At 37.1% G+C, this 13,358-nt stretch overlaps 1 protein-coding gene and 1 pseudogene across 1 annotated transcript in view; both read left to right on the top strand.

Moving 5' to 3' along the window:
- DCDC1 (doublecortin domain containing 1) overlaps window positions 1-13,358 on the top strand; it is a 440,548-nt gene that overhangs the window by 149,201 nt on the left and 277,989 nt on the right. The gene's annotated exons all lie outside the window — the stretch shown is intronic.
- LOC129406378 (U6atac minor spliceosomal RNA) lies at window positions 10,729-10,831 on the top strand (annotated as a pseudogene).

Here is a 13,358-nt window from a genome sequence, read left to right as displayed (position 1 = left end):
AAGGGTCTATTTTTATTCTAGTACAATGCAGCTTTGATCATTATAGCATTATAATACATTTCCAAATGAGGTAATGAAATGCCTCCCTTTTTTTTATTTTTCAATATGATTTAGGATATTTGCAGTTTTTTCTGATTCCATACAAGTTTTGTCATTATTTTTTTCTAGATCCTAGAAGAATGGCATCTAAATTCAGATGTGTATTGCCTTGAATCTGTATAATAGCTTTGGTAGAATAGTCATTTTGATAATATTGTTGAGCAAATTCATGAGCAAAGGATATTTTTCCACTTTCTCAATCTCTTAAGTGAATTAAAGTTATCATGATATACATCTCCCACATCTTTTGTTAAGCTGACTCCTAGATACTTGATTTTTTGCGTTGCTTTTTTTAAATGGAATAGATTAATCGATTGCTTTCTCCTCTGCTTCATTCTTTTTATAAAAGAATTTGACTGAATTTTGTATCTGACCACTTTGCTGTCTTAGTTTGTTGTTTCTAGGAGCTTTTTTTGTGAACTCTGTGGGGTCTTTTATGTATATTATCATGTCATCTGCAAATAGTGAATCCATTTTGGATTCTTTTAATTTATTTTTCTTGACTGACTGTTGTACTTCTAAAACTATGTTGAATAGAATTAGAAAGAGTGGACATCCTTGCCTATACCTGAAAACAGTCTTTCATCATTAAGTATGATACTGGCTGTAATATTTTTATTGTCATTGTTATTTTCCCCTTACCCTTTTAATAAACACTATAGTTTACAAAGTTACTCAAGATGATTTGTTACAGACATTAAGTATACCAACATCAAACCCACCACCACTGCATCTTCCCACCATCATTATCTGCAGTTTTCCCAACTACCCCTTAAGCCTGCATCCATAGCTGACCCTCAATAATTTATTTTATATTCACTTGTATTACTTGTCTTCTCGTTGCTCATCGATTTGCTCAAGTGGGCACTAGTAACATCTCCTTTCGTCCCTGTCGCGTGCTAGTGTAGCTCAAGGGCATCTACTCTCTCCACGAACATGAAGAGCATCAAATCATTTGTTCAGGGTCTTTACAAAGAAGTGTGACCATCTCGTAGGTGGGTGGCATGCATTCTGTTGATGTCCTGTGGAATCCAGTCGGTAACAGCTCTAGTCCAGTGGTTATTTCCAAATTGCATTACATGTCCGGGCCCTCTGATTTTCCACGCCTTGGCAAACGAAACAGTGTCCTTGATTCTTGTTCATTGACAGAGGTTGGAACTCTGGATTCTTTCTCTCACTTGAGTGAGATGTGATATTCCAAGCATAGCTCTTTAGATTCCTCTTTGGGAAACCTAAATAGCGTTTTTATCCTGTTTTTGTAGGGCTCAGGGCTCTGAGGCATATGTTAGTGCAGGAAGAATGGTGGAGTTGAATAGATGTGCCCTCTCAACAACTTCAACACTCTTGAAGGTGTTCCACACTGCCCTCTTCCTCCTGCACAGCTCAGGTGCCAGGTCGTTTGTTATATTGTGTTCTCGACCTAAGTACACATAACTGCTGCATTCAGAGATGTTCATTCCATTGAGAGCACATGGAATGTCAGGAACTAGTCCGTTTCTCATGAACATTGTCTTCATGAGATTCAGCTGCAGTCCTGTCTTTCCACACTCACTATCTAAGTCAGCTGGCATTCGTGCAGCTTGGCTAATGTTTGGTGTTATGAGAACAATGTCATCCGCGAAGCGGAGGTGGTGTAATTGCCGACTGTCTATCTTCACTCCCATTCCTTCCCATCCAGTCATTGTATGATGTTCTCAAGGGTAGCACTGAAGAGCTTCAGTAAAATTAAGCAGGTATCAAGAACTGTAGAAATAAGTACCAGGAGGTTGACCCCATGGCTTCGAGGCTGGCCTCACGTTCCGGGGAAAGGGCAACTCAGAGAAGCGATCACCAACTACATTGTAGTTGAAGGCCATGTGGGGGAAGGGAGTTGCGGGCTGAATGAGGGCTAGAGACTGAGCACAGCGGCCACTCAACACCTTTATTGCAAACCACAACAGCTAATTAGAGAGAGAGAACAGAAGGGAATGCCCTGCCACAGTGGCAGGGTGGGGTGGGGGGGAGATGGGATTGGGGAGGGTGGGAGGGACGCCGGGTTTACGGGTGGTGGAGAATGGGCACTGGTGAAGGGATGGGTTCCCGAACTTTGTATGAGGGAAATATAAGCACAAAAGTGTATAAATCTGTAACTGTACCCTCACGGTGGTTCTCTAATTAAAAATAAATAAATTATAAAAAAAAAGTTTTTCTTTTTAATAAATTGATCCTGACAATTTGTTTTACAATATAAATTTTTTGCTTTATAAATAAAATTCTTTTTATATTTTCAAAAAAAAAAATTAAGCAGGTATTGCCCTGCTGAACCCCTCTCTTTACATTGATGATCACTACCTAGTAGAATGCTGAGATCCTGGTGGTGAATCTGTAATATAGCTCACAGAGGATGTTGATGTACTGATTTTGAATGTAATTTTATATTTCTTCTTATAATTTGCTAAAAGAATGATCAAAAACTGTTTCCTCAGAAGAAAGTTAGTGAAGCTTGTTGTATCTCACCATGGAGCCATTAAGCCCTTGTATAAGAAATTACTAAAATGGTGTTACAAGTTAAGCCTTCTTTCTGTGTTGATATTTGGATGCCTTGTACATTACATCTCATCCAATCTTGTGTACTACTCCTGCTTTATCACTGTTGTAGAGTTTGAGGTGTCACGTGGCTGTGCGCTCCAGGAAGTCCTACATATTTAATGGGGCGATCAAGCTGCAGTTAAGTTTTTAAGTGGAAATACGATTTGGAGATTGTGCAAAATGGGGGGAGGTAGCCCATCCCTGACTGAAAGCCTGAAGATTTCAGTCGCGAAAAATGCCTGAGTTTTTAACAGATTAATTTCTTCATGAAGCTTGTCCTGATCATTGTAGAGTCCAGCCAGGAGCATGGTGACAACTGTGGAATATGTAGTGTTTTGACTGCTGGAGCTCTGTTTAGGCAAGTGCTGGACTCATCTGCCCCACTCCAGGGTGCTCCATCATTATTATCATTAATATGACTCCATCATTATTATCTTGAAGAATTTTCTTTCCATCCCTATTTTGTTGAAAGTTTTTATAATGTGGATGTTGGATCTTGTCAAAGGTTTTCTCTGCATCCAGTGGTATGATCGTATGATTTTTATCTACCTTTTCTATGAATGTGGTGTGTTATGTTAATTGATTTGCTTATGTTGAACCATTTCTGCATCACTGGGATGAATGATCAGAGTGTATGATGTTTTTGATATGTTGTTGGATTTGATTAGCTAAGATTTTGCTAAGTATTTTTCATCAATATTCATCAGGGAGATTGGTATGAAATTTTCTTTTCTGGAAGTGCTCTGTCTACTTTGGGTATTAGTACAATGTTAGCTTCATAGAAGGTGTTAAGAGGAATTTCTGTGTCTTCAATGTTTTAGAAAAGTTGAAGGAGTATAGGTTGTAAATCTTCTTTAAATGATTGATAGAATTCACCAGTAACCCTATCTGGACCAGTACTTTTGTTCTTGGGGAAAGTCTTAATTACTGTTTCAATTTCCTTACTTGTAATTGGCCTGTTCCTCTTCACTCACTTTGGGTGATTACAGAACAATAAGAATCCTTCCATTTCTTCTAGGTTCTCCAGCTTAAGAGCATAAAGTTTTTCATAGTAACCTCTCATCCTCTCATTATATTTTGAATTTCAAAAGGATCTATTGTAATTTCTCCCCTTATATCTCTGATTCAATTTATTTGAACCTTTTCTTTTTTTCTACTTGAATATAGCTAGAGTTTTATCTATCTTGTTTATTATTTTTAAATCAGCTCCTGATTTAATTGATTCTTTGAATTGCTTTCTTGGTTTCTATGTTGTTAATTTCTGTTCTAGTTTTATTTTTTTCCCTTCTTCTGCTACTTTTTGGGTGTTTATTGTGCCTTCTCCAGATATTTGATGTTTGTGTTCAGCTTTTTGATTTGGGATTTTTCTTCTATCTTAATGTAGGTCTGGATTGCTATGAATTTCCCACTTAGTACAGCTTTTGTTATAACCCATAGATTCTTTAGCTTGTGTCTTTATTCTCATTAGTTTCAAGGAATATTTTTATTTCCTCATTGATTTCCTCTTTGATCCAATTATTGTTTAGCAGTGTTTTGTTCAGCTTACAAATGTTGGAATTTTTCTCTATCTTTTTTCTCTAATTAGTTTCTACTTTTGTGAAATGAAAATTTTATATTGCTTCTTTATCCATTTAAATAGAGTTTAGAATTTTTTTTTTTTGCTTTTTGGGTCACACCTGGTGATGCACAGGGGTTACTCCTGGATATGCACTCAGGAACTACTCCGGCGGTGCTCAGGGGACCATATGGGATTCTGGGAATTGAACCCGAGTCAGCCGCATGCAAGGCAAACACCCTACCCGCCGTGCTATCACTCCAGCCCCGAGTTTAGAATTTTTAAGGAATATTTGTGTTTAAAAATAAAGTATAGGTTTTATTCAAAGGATTGGAAAATGAAAGCTGCAGATGTTCCAATTAAATCTTGGAACACAGAAATCTTTGGCCATTATTAAATACTTCTTAGTTCCCATCACTATCACAGGAGTCTTCAGCATCAACATAATCTCTTCACTTTTTCCCATTTCTTTGGGTCTAAGCTCATAGTGCTTCTTATCAGAGAAGGCAAGAACATCACTAAATGCAAATTGTTGTTTCTTCATTGTCCAGTTTGCTTAGTCATAACCCCTTCCTTAAAGATCTCCCTTATTTTTCCCTGCTGTAAATTTCTGCACTGCTTTATGTATGTATCTATTATTTCAAGTAGCTTTATACCTTACAAGTTCTGCATTATTTATGTGTCTTTCCTCCCTAACCATGATGTCAAAACATTCTAAAAAATATTTCTCAGTACTTAATTCAATACCTTACAGATAGTTTTTGTTGAATAAAGGAGTGAATGAAGAGAAATGAGGTGCAAAGACAATGCTTGAGGTTTATTTTGGCTACACCCAATGATGCTCAAAGGTTACGCCTGACTCTTCACTCAGTAATTACTCCTTGTGGTACTCAGGGGACTATATGGGATGCCTGGGGTTGAACCTGGATTGGCTGTGTGCAAGACAATCCCTACCCGCTGTACAATCACTCATAAATAAATATTGAAAGAGATCAACGAGTTTCAGAAGATTCTTCCGGACACCTGTACTTGGCTGAGTCATCAAGGTCACTCCAGAATGGAGTGGGTCAACTCAGTTCCCACCTAAACAGTGGTCTGGTAGCCACATAACTCCTACACTCCACAGTCACTGCCAGGCCCCTAGCTGAACTCCATTGCCTCTGAAAGAACCTCACCCAGAAATTAATCTGCTGAAAAATTTAGGTATGCAGGTTTTATGACTGGAAGCACTAGACTTTCACGGAGTCGGGGATGGATTACTTACCTCTAACCTCCCTGTACTTTGGGAAGCCCCTAACAGTCATGTACACATCCGAAAGCTGCCACTCAGTTAAAAATTTAACTCAAGCTGTATCACTGCATTAAAAATTCTGAACTTCCTATAACATCTCAAACTGTACAACAATGATAAATCACTAGTAGCACACTAGATTAGATGGGATATGCTGTAGAAAGCAACCAATCTGTATTAACAAAACACAAACAAAGACAGCTTAACTTGTAACACCATTTTAGTAATCTCTTATACAAGGGCTTAATGGCTCCATGGTGAGATACAACAAATTTCACTAAATTTCTTCTAAGGAAACAGCTTTCCATCATTATGTTAGCAAATTACTGATAAGCAATATGAAATAAATTATTGAGGGCCTGATATGGGGGCAGGCTTAAAAGGTGGTTGGGAAAGTTGGAGACCATGGCAGAGGGAAAGGATATGGTGGTGGGATTGGTATTGGAATATTGAATGTCTGTAACAAATCATCATGAACAACTTTGTAAGTTACAGTGTTTATATAAATCTAAAGAGAAATTTACATATGCAGACCTTACCTATTCCACCTATTCCATGTAAACTCCAAAATATATCAACAGAGAATTGCTTTAAAGATGTTATTAATCACAGGTGAGACATGATTATTACCAAATGAGATTCAAGTATAAAACAAAATTCAGTATACTTTAGATTCAAGAATTGAAAACATATGTATCAAAAGGAGAATAAGCATTTTATTATATTATATTAAATGGGTTTAATTTTCTTATTTACATACGTCAAAATCACTGGTAACCACTAGTTGGCTCTTCCTGATTTATTTTCTGATCATTCTAATTTTCAGTTCTTAAATTTTGTTGAAAGAAGCAATATAAAGTAAATTAGTAATGTGACAGGATTCAGATTGAGATTGGGAGTGAAACTGGCGATACTGGCAGCGGGAAAGTCACGCTAGTGGTGTTGGAACAATATATGTTGGAGACAACTGTAAAATGAAAAAATTTGTAAATCAGTGTTTTCGATAATTTTTCTTAAAGAGTAAATTAATGTCTTTAAGAGTCTATGATGAGAGCACTAAAGGCAGAAAATGGCATAGTGAAATGGAAGCATTTGAGGTGTGAAGAGTTAGATGGATGAGATGGTTGGAAGACCTTTGAAGAAAGCAACTGTGGTAATTATGGATTAGAAGGCTGCAGTCTAATCTATAGCTTTTTTTTCTGAAAACAAAAAGGAGATGTGTGATCTGAGTATTTTCAACAAAGCTTGTTGACATATAGAATCTAAAGGATGTGAGAAAAAGAAACGTTCAGGAAATTAAGTGGCAACTCTGTAACAGATGAAATGTTGCCCTATTAAACTATTTTAGGGTGATAAGTAGAGGATAAAAATACAACACTTGTAGAAAACTAACTTTTAAACAAATCAACTTTTAAGACTAAATTATTAATATTTAGTGATTTTGAAATCTTACATTGACTTGTTATAAATGTTAATTTCTATTGATATATTTGCTTATACATTCAATTTTTATTAGATTTTTTCATTTTTAAAATTTATATTTTTATTGAATCACCACGAGATACAGTTATAAAACTTTCATGATTTTCAGTCATAAAATGATCAAACACCCATCCTTCCACCGGTGTACATTTTTTACTACCAATGTCCCCAGTATTCCTTCCGCCACCCCACCTGACGCCCACCCACTGCCTCTGTGGCATACAACTTTCTTCTTACTCTCTATCCACTTTGGGGCATTATGGTTGGCAATACAGATACTGAAATGCCATTATGTTTGGTCCTTTATCTACTTTCAGCACACATCTCCCATCCTGAGCTATCCCTCCAGCTATTAACTTAGTTATCCCTTCTCTGTCCAACCATTGACTTAGTGATTCCTTTTCTTTCCCACTGCCTTCTCCCCAGATTTTTGTTTCAATCAAGTTATGTCTTATTTTTTTCATTTGTCTTTTCAGCACAACAACTAACTAAATATAGTTGCATACAGGTTTCACTTAAATTATGACATGCATTTTATGGACTGTATTAATTAGTATTAGATTTGACTGAAATATTACAGGCAATCTACTTAACTGTGGCTTAAATCATGAAATGAGAAGTCTAGAGGGAGACAGTTGTTGATGTTGTTCAGAAGTTCAGGATATAAGAATTCAAGTCTCTTGAAATTCTCCAGCTTTCTTCTCATGTCCAATCCTGCTTTCAGAGAATGCTGGTAAATTCACATTCTCAACCAAACATATTGTTCTGGGACCATTTGTGAGAAAATTACATATATTAACCATTATTCATCCATCCATTCATTCACTTATTCATTCATATTCATTCTCTCTCTTTCATACAAGTTTTATTTTAAAATTAAACTATTGCAAGAATAAATATACTCATTAATTATGTCACTGTATCACTGTATCACTGTCATCCTGTTGTTCATCGATTTGCTCAAGCGGGCACCAGTAACGTCTCCATTTGTCCCAGCCCTGAGATTTTAGCAGCCTCTCCTTACTCATTTTTCTTAACAATTGGAGGCTTTTTTCAGGGTCAGGTGAATGAGACCTGCTATTGTTACTGTATTTGGCACATTGAATGCGCCACGGGGAGCTTGCCAGGCTCTTCTGTCCAGGAGGGATATTCTCGGTAGCTTGGCAGGCTCTCCAGATATATCTGGCCGCAAAGTCCAGGAATATGTTTACTCATGTGTGAGGCTCGGCCCGAGTGTGTGGAAAATGGCCTGGATTGGGCGGCAGTGGTGGTGTACTGGAGGCCAGCTGCCAGGGCTGGGTCCCTTGGAGTGGGGAGGGCTCTCACTGGCCCCCCTCTGGGGTACGCCTGGTGTGGAGTCCAGTGGCATGGTTATGGCACCTCATTTTATGCTCCTTTATGGGAGAAGCAGCCATAGCATTAATTATATTAGTTGATTAAATATATAAACAGTGTATAAGTATACTGATTAAGATATATTAAATATATAAATATACTAAAATAAATAAAATTAGTTGGGTTTTTTTTAGGTTTTAAAGGTCCTCATAAAAGACATTAAAAATTTGGGGTTAAAGTGCTGAGAAGGTAGTTCGCATGATAGAATACTTGCTTAGCCTGTGAATGACTGAGTTTGCTCCCCTACACCACATGGCTCCTTGAGCATCACTGGGTATGGTCCTATTTAAAAAAGCTTGAAGTACAATTGTACTTCTGGTTTTTCATTTTATTTACTTTTTATTTCTATTTTATTTTTGAATTATCCTTCTCTTTCTTTGTTGTTGTGAATCGGTATGAAGACTGTGGTTTGCACGCATTCCTGGCTAAGGTGCCTCAAAATTTTTGTCATGGTGTCACTGGGACTAACACATAAGGTGTTGGTGCGGGGACATTGACTGGGATGCTCATTGAGGTTTGTACTTCTTTAGTTTTAATGCTCACATATGTGTTTGGGGTTGCTCTTTCTAGCCTGTTTTGATGCACACACATATCTGGTTGCCATGCAGCTGGACATATCTTGAATTCAAGAGAATCTCGGACATCAGAGCCCAGAGCCTTCGTGTGGTATTCTGCACATGTGATGACACCAGCGATTTAAATTCCTGACCACAGGCTTACAAAACAGTCTAAGTTACTGCACTATTCCTCTAGGCCCCTATTTCTTGTCTTCTAGTAAACTATGCCATTGCACTGAGCTTTCAGCATTAATTTTAAAATGTCTAGAAATATTTTCAAAACCTGAAAATCATGGAAGATCTGGTGAACAATCACATTTTGCAGGAACTGTGATCAGTCTAAGACAACTACCCTGCTTGAAAAAAAAAAGCTGTGATCATTTACCCTAAGCCATTATTAGAACTTCATGGCTGTTGGCAGAAGACAGGGAGTTTTACTCAAAGAACCTTAATAAAGATAAAGGACATTTTATTCAAAGCAAAAGGTTAGTTCTCCATGCCCTCAAGTGTGATGGGAAAATGTAGAGTGGGGTGTGTGGATACTATGCAGGCATTAAGTTTCTATCATAGATGAGGAATTCTAAGATTAGAAAATTTCAAGTCATTCAAGGGAGGAGTTTGCAGCAAAAGTCAAAGAGGAGAGGGAGGGAGGGGAAGAGGGAGGGAGGGAGGGAGGAAAGGATGGAGAAAGAGGGAGTGGGAGAGAGAAGGGGTGGGGGAGAGAGAGTATTCTGTTAGGAAACAAATCTTGATTTTAAGAGAAGACATTCTGTGAAAAGATAGTTTGGAACAAAAGCGTCTTGTGAACAGTGTTCATAAGACATGTAAAAATACTGGAAGAACCCATAGAAAATCGTTTCCAGTAAAGTTCCCCTATCCACATTGTCATACACACCAACTTCAGCAGAGATGTTGCTTTTCTGATAAAAGTTACCATGAATTTCTGCTATTTGAGGTCACATTTTTGCCAATAAACTTTAGCAGGAATATACAAAGTTGGACTTTTGAAAATAGTTGATCTTTCCTGCAATATAAATATTAAATATAATATGATTTTCTGGATGAGATCTTGGAACAGAAAAAACAACATAGGAAAAAATTTAAGAAAATATGAGTGAAGCACAGACATTAATGATACCTGTATATCAGTATTAGCTTGTTACTTGTGAAGTATTATTATAAGGAAACTGAGTTTGAACTATTTGAAAACTCTGTAATATCTTCTATGACATTTATAAGATTTTAGTAAAACTATATACAAATTCTCATTAAAAATTTTTTAAAGTAAGTCTTAGGGAGGTGGTTAATAGAGCTGGAGCATATTCCTTGTTTGTGTGTGAACCCTGGGTTTGATCCCTGTCCCTCATGGGCCCCTCTCCACAGCACTGCTAATTTTCACCCTGGTGACTCTAGAGGGTATAGCCCTGAAAGCCTCTGAGTACTTCAGTACTGATCTAGTTTATGCATGAACACTGGCTATTTATATAAGTAACTTATGAAACTTTAAATAGGTAGCAAAATTCTGTCATTTTTTTTATGGAAAATCTCTCCAGTTTTTTATTTATATATTTTTTTCTAAAACTTCAAATAATTATAGGTTTTGACAAACTACCTTTCCTCAGAAAATGACTATTCCTCAGATTCTCTGGCTAGTTGTTCAAGTCCCCTTGTTACTTTATATGTTATCCTCAGAAGCAATACTGTGTCAAAATAAATCTATTAACAAAATGTATTATATAAAAATTCATGTCCTTCATGAATTTTTGAAGTGCTAACCTTCTCTCCTCATGTAAAGGAGAGAAGGTTAGCACTTCCTTCACAAGGGTGGAAAAGGTTTTAGCCTGCAATACACACACAGTTATATGTTGCCATCTACTTTATTTTACTGATGTTTTTAAAATTCGGAACCCATAAAATGCTACCAGTAAAAGTATTATAAGTCATAGTGCTTAAAAGGAGAAAAATTATGTGCTAATGGAAAGAAAGAATAAAATAGTTATCTAACCTCAAATGAAAAGAATAATTTATGTTATGAGACCCTGGTGCTCATCAATAGGAAAACTATGAGCTCGTGAAATGTAAAGATGATTTCTTATTACCATGAATGTTTGGTTGTTTAAAGTCTCAGATTATGTGTTATATCCCTAACGTCCAGATGAGAGTTTCTAAGCAATTTTTGTTTGATTATTTGGGTTTGGGTTACCTCTAGTGATGCTCAGGAGTTACTACTGGCTCTCACTCAGGAATTCTGTCTCAGGAATTACTGCTACTAGTGCTGGAAGGACTGTGTGGGATGCTGGGGATCAGACTCTGGTTGGCCACCTGCAAGGGAAACACCTTATCTGCTGTACTATTAAGACCCTAAGCATATTTCTTTTTGTTAAGCATTTTTTGATGACATCTATCTGTGCTCAGGACCTCTCTCTAGCTCTGTGCTCAAGGATCACTCCTAGTGGGGTTCTGGAGATGCTCTGTAGTGCAGGGTTTTGAAACCAGGTCATTTGGTTTCTAAGGCCAGGTGCCTTACTCTCTTCAGTCTCTCTCGGCATATTTCTTACAGTTATGATTGGAAAAACAACATTATCCCTTCAAATAAGGTCGATTGTCAAATATATATTATCAGACAAGTGCAAGATATTTTCTGTGCCTTTTCATTTCTGTGTAGTTTGTATATTTTATACTATTTCAAGATCATTTTTTAGCTTAGTTTATTGTTCTAAGGGACTTGTGAGCAAATCTCAACTACTTAAAATTAAATATGCAGTTTTTTAGAATACTTATGAACATTATTTACACTATGCAAATTATACCTAAAAGTATACAAATTTTAGAATTAGTATCATATGGAGTCAAAGAATCAAAAACATATTTTCCTGTATAAACGTTGATTGGTACTCTAATAAGTAATTGTTATAAATTAGATCTCATCAAATAAGCAAGAGTGCCTTTATTTATCTTACATGCCTTAGAGTCCTAATAAAAATGCTGTTTGAAAAATTATTGGCTAAAATTTGGTTCTTAAACAGTTCAAAGCAAGAGATACCTGTGGGTACTAACAAATGTATGGGGGCCATAAACTATTTTAGTATTTAAAAATATTTTGTTTAGTGAAAGCAATGTGAATTGAATAGATTTGGGGACTTCTGGTTAAGATATGGAAACTGGTTGGACCCAAAGGTTGGCATAGTAGCTTTAGTAAAATACAACCAGGAGTCAAGATAAGGTAAAACTTATCTGTAAGATGTACATCGCTAGTCATCAGGGAGATGCAAATCAAAGCAACAATGAGATATCATCTCATATCACAGAGACTGACACACATTCATAAGAACAAAAGCAACCAGTGCTGGCATGGATGTGGGGGAAAAGGGATGCTCCTTCACTGTTGGTGGGAACACCACCTGGTCCAGCCTTTCTGGAAAACAGTATGGACAGTCCTTCAAAAACTAGAAATTGAGCTTCCATATGATCCCGCAATACCACTTCTGGGAATATATCCCAAGGATGCAAAAAAGCACAGTAGAAATGACATCTGTACTTATATGTTCATTGCAGCACTGTTCACAATAGCCAAAATCTGGAAACAACCTGAGTGACATAAAACAGATGACATGTTAAAGAAACTTTGGTATATCTACACAATGGAATACTATGCAGCTGTTAGGGGAGATGAAGTCATGAAATTTGTTTGTCAATGGATAGACATGGAGAGTATCATGCTAAGTGAAATGAGTCAGAAAGAGAGGGACAGACATAGAAGGACTACACTCATTTATGGAGTATAGAATAAAATCACATGAGGCTGACACCCAAGGACAGTAGATACAAGGGCCAGCATGATTGCCCCATAGCTGGAAGCCTGCTTCATAAGCAGAGGGGAGAAGGCAGATGGAACAGAGAAGGGATAACTAAGAAAATGATGGCTATTACTGCGAGGCAGTATTATTTCCAATCAATAATAGTGAGTTCTGTATGGAAATATGGAATGTACTCAAGGTATATAGAGAATAATGGGAATATCATTAGCTACTTGATGGGGGGTGGGTTGGGAGGGGGGTGTATTGGGGTTCTTGGTGGTGGAACAGGTGCACTGGTGAAGGGATGGGGGTTTAATCAGTATTTGACTGTGACTTAAACCTGAAAGCTTTGTATTTTTTTCTTCCTTTTTTTCTCAGTGATTCAATAAAATTTTCTTAAAATTTTTTAAAAAAATAAAATGATGGCTGGAGGAACCAGTTGTGATGGGAGATGCATGCCAAAAGTAGATAATGGACCAAACATGATAACCTTCAGTGTCTGTGTTGCAAGCCATAATGCCCCAAAGTAGAGAGAGAGTATGGGGAATATTGTCTGCCATGGAGGCAGGGGAGGGTGGGAAAGGGGAGGTATACCTGGGATATTGGTGGTGGGA

This window comes from Sorex araneus, chromosome 6 (assembly GCF_027595985.1).
Source record: "Sorex araneus isolate mSorAra2 chromosome 6, mSorAra2.pri, whole genome shotgun sequence".
In the NCBI taxonomy this organism is placed as follows: domain Eukaryota; kingdom Metazoa; phylum Chordata; class Mammalia; order Eulipotyphla; family Soricidae; genus Sorex; species Sorex araneus.
Note: the sequence above shows the minus strand (reverse complement) of the source record. Positions and strands in the feature narration are given on the sequence as shown.